Source organism: Rhopilema esculentum, unplaced genomic scaffold (genome assembly GCF_057945365.1).
Source record: "Rhopilema esculentum isolate cy_ngs unplaced genomic scaffold, ASM5794536v1 HiC_scaffold_30, whole genome shotgun sequence".
NCBI lineage: Eukaryota > Metazoa > Cnidaria > Scyphozoa > Rhizostomeae > Rhizostomatidae > Rhopilema > Rhopilema esculentum.
In genome coordinates this window covers 40,808-48,363 of record NW_028300841.1, presented here as the reverse complement: position 1 = coordinate 48,363, position 7,556 = coordinate 40,808, and positions in this window count along the sequence as shown.

The window sequence follows — 7,556 nt, the reverse complement described above, 5'->3', positions numbered from 1 at the left end:
TCCAGGTTCCAGTTTCTCGAAGGGATACTGTAACCTTACCAACAATTTTGCAAACTTGGGTTGTGCCTCCAATGTATGTTCAGACATGTGGCAGGCATATAACCAAGTAGGGAACATCGGCTACCAACACAGGACAGTGAAACACACTTACAATTTTGTTGACCCAGTCGCCAGGACAACTACAAACCACATGGAGGCAATGTGGCAACAGGCAAAAAATAGATTCAAGTCACAGCATGGTTCAACAAATCGCAAACTTATACCCGACTACTTGGCAGAATTCATATGGCTGCAGAGATTTAAGGACAGCCCATTTGTTGTAGTAGAGGAATTTTGGAAATAAAATGGTCTTTCAAAAACAAGGAGAAAGCCTTCAAAATGCTCCTAATGAAGACCCTACTTTCTGTCTTGATAGTGCTCTCTCTTTAAAGCAAAACCATTGATACATGGCTCAAATACAATTTCAAATGTTTGTCCTTCAAGTACTGTGATTTTGTTGTTTGCACAGATATCGAAAAGCATATTCAAAGAGCTTCTTTCAATAACTGCTACATGCCTACTAAATTAGTCAAGAAAACTATTTTTATTCAAAATAGAAAGAAATGCCTCGTAGTGATGAATTGTGGTTTGTCTTTAAGAATAAAGCATATGGGAAAATGATTTTATGTGCTGGGGAAAACTGCGCAATAGGAAAATTCCATTACAACTGTGTGGACATTGGAAGAAAACCAAGAAAAAAATGTTTCGGCCCAAACTGCTCACCACATAAATAAGTTTGATTACCTTGTAATTTCTAAGCAATGGCTGTTCTAATAAATACCACCCACTTAGCAATCATTTCAGAACATCAAAACCAGGACAGGGTCTTGACTGAACAGGGCAGGTCATCAGAGAAGTGTGATCTTATAATTTGACAATCATCTCAGAACATCAAAACTCGACTGTTCAAGACTACATGCGTCTAGCTGCAGCTGCAGCTGCACAAAATGCGAAACATGGCATATATGAGGATTGGGCATTGACTTCAGACTTTCACTTAACAAGCTTTGGATGCAGGTTAGTTATGGCAGAACAGATTGCAATTATGTTATCAAAATTTGGCACCATGTTCAATTGCATAGGCGTACTAAGAATTCTGAAATTCTTCATGCGTCCAATTCCCCTTTCATTGTGAATTCTGACTCTAGCAATTCTTCTACTTATCTCTACTTCTCTTTGGCTCAGCTGGCTTTTGCCTTTTGTAAATGGCGGTATAATCAAAGATGCACTGTGACCTGGGATATTATCCTCAACTAAAAAACCTCTGACTGCAAAAACCTAATCACCATATTCTAGCAAATCCAAACATCCACTCCTCTGTGTAATAACCTTGTCTGACACTCTTCCACCATATGCCCTTGATACAAAAATAATATGACCTGTTGGTGAAATACCTATAAAAACTTTCAAGGTGTTATTGTGCTTATAATTTGACCAAATTAATTGCCTAGTCTCAAGATTTCCTGGACGGTCTCTAAAGACTTCTATGCAGTCGATTATTACCCTGCAACGTGGATAGCATTTCCTGAATGGTTTGGAAGTGTTCCCAATCCATCCTCTTTGTTTGGCCAGTGAATGAACCTGCTACTTTGCTTGCAATAATTGGAAGACTGGCATTCAGGAAACAGTCCCTTTACTGACTTGGAAGAGGAAAGCAAGGTCCTGATTCAGAAGATTCAAATGCAACTTCATGAAAACTAGTAGAAGGATATATTTTGGATCAAAAACAGCAGAATTTGGCAAAACAGGAGAGAGAAAATAAAAAATCCATGTGAAGCAAGCCAATGATAGTAACCTGTATAAAATTGAGCTTTTTCATCTGTATTTACAACATTGAAGCAAAACTTTGATAACTTTTACTGCTCATTTAAACCATCTTTCTTTTCATACATTACTTAATTCCAAAGTTAGACACTTCAGTTTTTCCACCAACCTCTCAATTTCTGTTATGCAACGCTGATCATTTTTAGCTTCTGTAATTTCGTCATCAAAATCTTTTGCCAAGCTTTCTGCTATTTGAAATGATCCACCTAAACTGTCATAAGAATCGGGTGAACAGGATGGCAAGGGTTCCATAAAGAATTTTTTCCTTGATTATTCCTCTTTTTTCCAGAAACTCTTTTCGAACCTCCTTCACATCTCTTTTGGCTTGATGCTGAAGATGATGCTGCATCTATTCCATACCCAAGATTCAGGGTAGGAACATAATCATGTATAACACAATATCTGTATAACACAAGCTATATCTGTATAACACAAGATTTAAATAATACTCAAAAGAATTACCAATACTATTAATTGATTGACCTTAAGTGTCAAACAATGCCAATGGTTTGAAAACTGACGTTATCAGACATTTTCTAGAGGGGAAATACAGGGTTGTGCTTTATATATACGTTTGACTGAGACTGAAAAAGGTTATGCTTCAAGTGTGATGAAAGCCATCTTGGAAGAGATTGTACCAAAAGAGTTTTTTTATATGCCAAGGAAGCCACCATTCAAGTTTACATGAAGAAAGAGTTTAGAGGGTAGAAGCAAGCCTAAGTGTTTACACTCAAAGTGATGATGGTTTATTACCACTGAAATCTGTTGAGCTTAATAGGGAGCAGATTTGGGGCATACTTTAAAATTGGCACCACAAAGAATTATATCAGCAAAAAGGTGAAGAGTTGCTGAAGCTAAGGCCACTAAGGTCAGAAAAAATCAGCCTAAAAACAGCAGAGGGACAAGGGGAAAGTGCCAAAAGAGCAGTTTATGAAATAAAGACATGTACCTAAAAAAGAGAGGGTTTTGAATTTGAAGTTGTGGGACTAGACCAAAGAAACTTGGCCAAAGCAGAAAGAACACAAAGCAAAGGTTTGAAAACGAAATACTCCCATTTAAAGGGTTTTCATATACAAGAAAGTAGAAATGGGACCTATGAATTCCACATTTTGTTTGGAGATCCAACATTCACTGACATGAAAACTGGAAATTGTTTGATGAAGCATTATTTGGCTGGACAGTTCATGGAGAAAGGGGTGGAGCAGATCCAAGTTTTTCACTCAGACAAAAAATGAAGAATATGAAAAGTTATATAGATTAGATGTGCTTGGCATAGAAGATAAACAAGAGTTTGATCAGCAAGAAGTAAGAAAGGAATTTATGGAAAATATAGAGCAAAATGAAGAAGGAAGGTATACAATTAAAGTACCCTGGATTGACGAAAGGCAACCACAGAATTGAAATGAGGGACAAAGCAGAGTAGGATTAAAAAAGTTGATGTCAAAGATGAAGGATAATGTTAGAGAAAGGTATGAAGCTTTTATCAGAGAACAACAGAGATAGGAATAATTGAAGAGACACCAGAGGCACCAACTGGAAAGAGGATTTACTATATGCCACGTAACCCTGTTGTTGTATCTTTTTGGAAGTGTATAAATAGTCCAGTGATCTGATTTGTGTTTAAGTCAAGATCACAGTAAAAAAATCGGATAGCGGTGAACAAAATTTAATAATAGCATCCAACATAAAAACTGAACAACATCAAGGCAAAAACCAACGTTATAATCACCTGAAAAACACCTAACAAAAGTGAGCAAAAGGTTCTTTTCTTATAGCTATTTATTGAATACAATACAACAATCAAATGTGTTAAGTCCTTTTGTTAGTCAATAAATGATACCGCAGCTCTTTTGTTATTCAATAAGCGGCACCGCAGCGCAACTACACACAACACCTGTTATCAGGGAAGAGGTTTTCATCAGTAAAGTGAGAATCGTGTTTGATGCCAGTGAAAACCATCACTTCAAGATTATTGGATCAATTAATGTATGAAAAATGAAGATATTACTTTTGGGGATTTCGTCTCAAACGTCCATAATAACCAACCTGTTGTTATAAACAAAACGTTGTTAAGAAGAAATACCATTAGAAGGAATGTACATCTCCAAGGCTTCTGTAATTAACTTTAATCACACTGTACCTTTATCGAATGCTGTCTTGTAACATGCTGTGCACAACGTCAATAATTTTGCATTTAACAGCTTTCAGGTTTCTGGCTGTGAGAACTAACTTGTGTTCATTTGGGCATTATCGTTGCTTTTCAGTGCAGCAGAGACAACTTTTTTCAATCGTTAATTTGGTTTTTTTTACGACAACAATTTTCGAGAATAAAGTTGAGCAGTTGAATTTACAGTTTAAACAAATATTCAACTGAAGATTAACACAAACACACAGAGTGCCTTAACCTGAAAAGTACTTGGCATGTCTTTTCACATAAACATGGCCTCTGGGATATCAAATTGGGCTTGTAGGGCAACATGGTGTGTTTCTTTTGAATAGACACCGTTGCTAAGAAAGAAATAAACTGGATATCATCCTCCTTAAGCTGCCATTGTGTTAATTGACCATTTAAGGTAGTGTAACACATTTCACTTTGAGGCTCATTCTCTTGGCTGATGCAGGTCATGCAAAGATGAAGGTCTAAAATATCCTGAGAATCTAGGCCTCCTGGGAATCTCAAAATGGTTTCCTGGATATTAGCTTACAATGGCAGAGGGAGATTATGCTCGCAGTTTTTTGCAGTTCTTTGAAGATTTTTAAGGATTGTTCTTCCTTTTTGCATAACAAAGAAATAGATTTTTGATAAAATATTTGTGATTTGATTAAGTCGATCTAGTTCATGTATAAGCCCCTATCTATTTTTGATGTCCTTTTCATGTGTTGTTTGCGGGATTCTTTTTGCTACTTCATATAAGGTAAATGTGGCAATCCAAGTTGTTGTTGTCACGAGGCTTCCTCAAATAGTTGAATTTACTAAATTCGGCTATACTTTGATCTTGGACTTAAAAAAAATTAGTTCTTAAACCGTAACCAATCCTTGTTTTGACCCTGAGATGGTTTTATCGTTACCTCTGTACTTGCAATGGGGCTTTTATCTTGACCCTGTACTTTGCCTTCCACTTTCTTTCTAACTCTGTATTTTTTTCTGTAACCGATCTTCTTCTATTGGCGTTTGCTTATGATGCAATTTTAGCAGTTTACTCGATTAATGATCTTTGCTTTTGAAGCTTTCAGTCCAGCCTAGGCCTGTCCACCGAAGGTCGAATAACCTTTAGGGGACGGTAGTCACAGATCTGTGACAACATGACGTCACTTGAAATGATGTCATATAAACCTGATAAAAATTCCTCACTATAGGCTGTTCAGATGCTTAAACATTTCTCTGAACTACCTGTGGTATATCTGTTCATGTTTATGCTGTTGACATGGAAACAAGACCAAATATCGCGAGATGAAAATCTCACCTGATTTTTCAATTCAACATGGCGTCGCATTCAAAACAAAAGTTTGACGCAGCGGAAGCATTGCTTGTTTTTGATGATATAAGTAGCTGTGATGCCAGCGAAATATCAGAAAACGATGAGGAAGACTCTAATTGTGAGATTTTATCAGAATCTGAATCTTGTGAGTCCATGGATTTATCAGAAAGTGAGGTTGCAGTTGGGTCAGTTGTAACGCCTAGGCCATCGTCATTGTGTTTGGAGAAAGAGGTAGATGAAAAGTCAGAAAGTTTAGAATCTGAAAGTCCTGATGAAATTTCATTGGAAAGAGAAACAAATGTTTTCAAACTAGGGAAAGAGACAAGGAAAATTGGAAAAGGAAAAGCCGTTTCAAGATTTGCAGTAAGCAATGTGACACGTGGCCGACCGAAAAAACATATTCATGCTCAAAGCCAAAATCTTGCTAGCAAGGCATCCAAGAAATCAAGAAAGGAAGAGTCTCAGCACTCGAAGTGGGCTAATGATAAAAACTGGAACAAAACATGCTCTGAAAGGGCAATTCCACTGTTTGTTGGAAAACAAGGCCCACAAATGAGAAGGACAAGCCTCCCAGAAAAATTATCATCTAAAGTTTTTTTTGAGCAGTATTTCACTGATGAGGTATGGCAATTACTTGTTGACATGACAAATGCAAATGCTATTGGCAAAAATGTGTCTTCTTGGAAGAACATAAATGTTGCAGAGATGAAGGCATTCTTTGGGTTGTTACTAGCTATGGGCTTGTTGAAATTGCCTAAAATAAAGGACTATTGGAGAAAGATCAATTGGCTTATACATGTCAGTTCTTTTGGAGAGGTAATGCCAAGAGACAGGTTTTTGCAGCTGTATAGATATTTGCATGTTTGTAATGATAATCAGCAAATACCAAGAGGACAAGATGGTCATGATCCTCTATTCAAAATCAGGTCCTTTCTAAATTTGATCTCTGACAGGTTTAGAAATGTATATAAACCATCCAGAGACATATGCATTGATGAAAGCCTCATCCCATACAAAGGAAGAATTTACTTTCGTCAATTCATTCCTAGTAAAAGGGCACGATTTGGCATCAAAGCCTTTGTGTTATGTGAATCTGACACTGGGTATGTTAGTGAGATTGTCATCTATACAGGGAAAGATGCTAACCAAACAATTTCAAAAGGCCTAGCAGAGAAAGTAGTTTTGAAGCTCACTGAAGGCTACCAAGATGTAAATCATCATTTGTACTTGGACAATTATTACACCAAGGCTTGGTTGCTCAAATCCTTAGAGGAAAAGGGAATTTATGCAAGTGGAACAGCCAGAGTGGACAGAAGCGGATTTCCGAAGGAAATAGTGATTGCAAGTAAAAGAGGAAAAGACCGTGGATATTCAGATTGGAGAATGAATGGAAGTATTTTGGCCACATCATGGCTTGACAACAAAGGGGTACATTTTTTGTCTACAATACATGAGCCAGAATACAAAGATGATATCCAGGATAAAGAAAAAGTTGTGAAGCGCCATGGTAAAAAAGGACACACAGGAGCAGTTGAAATACCTTGCCCACCTATTGTGCAGCCATATAACAAGAAAATGGGTGGTGTCGATTTTTGCGATCACGTGATCAAATTTTACAACATTGGAAGAAGGTCAAGAAAATGGTACAGGAGGGTGCTTTTCCATATTCTTGAGCTGTGCATACATAATGCATTCATCTTGGGATCATGCTTCATCCCTCATGAAGTTGGCAAGAAAACTCCCAAGCGTCAAAACTTTCGTGAGGAGCTGATAGAGTTGCTGATAGGGCAATACCGTGCAAGAAAGCGCACTGTAGGTCGTCCATCTGTAGCACATGAAAATGAGCTCAGATTTCAGAATGTAGGAGTACATCTGCCTGTGTACAACACAGACAGAAAAGACTGCCAATTATGCAAAGAAACTGTGAAGTCAAGCAGAGGTGGAAAGATTGGCAAAATTGATCGACGTGCTGCAGGGGTTCATGTAACATACATATCCTGTGAGATGTGCAATGTACATCTTTGCTTGAATAAAGATAGGAACTGTTTTAAATTATGGCATACTAGAGTCTAATTTACTGGAACTCTTTCAAATCATTTGATTACTGAACATCTCAATTCATAAACTTTTTTTTGCATACTAACTTTTTTTGAATGAACTATTGTTTTGCTATTTTACCTAATATCTAGAATTCTTGAAAGTTTGGTCATAGCA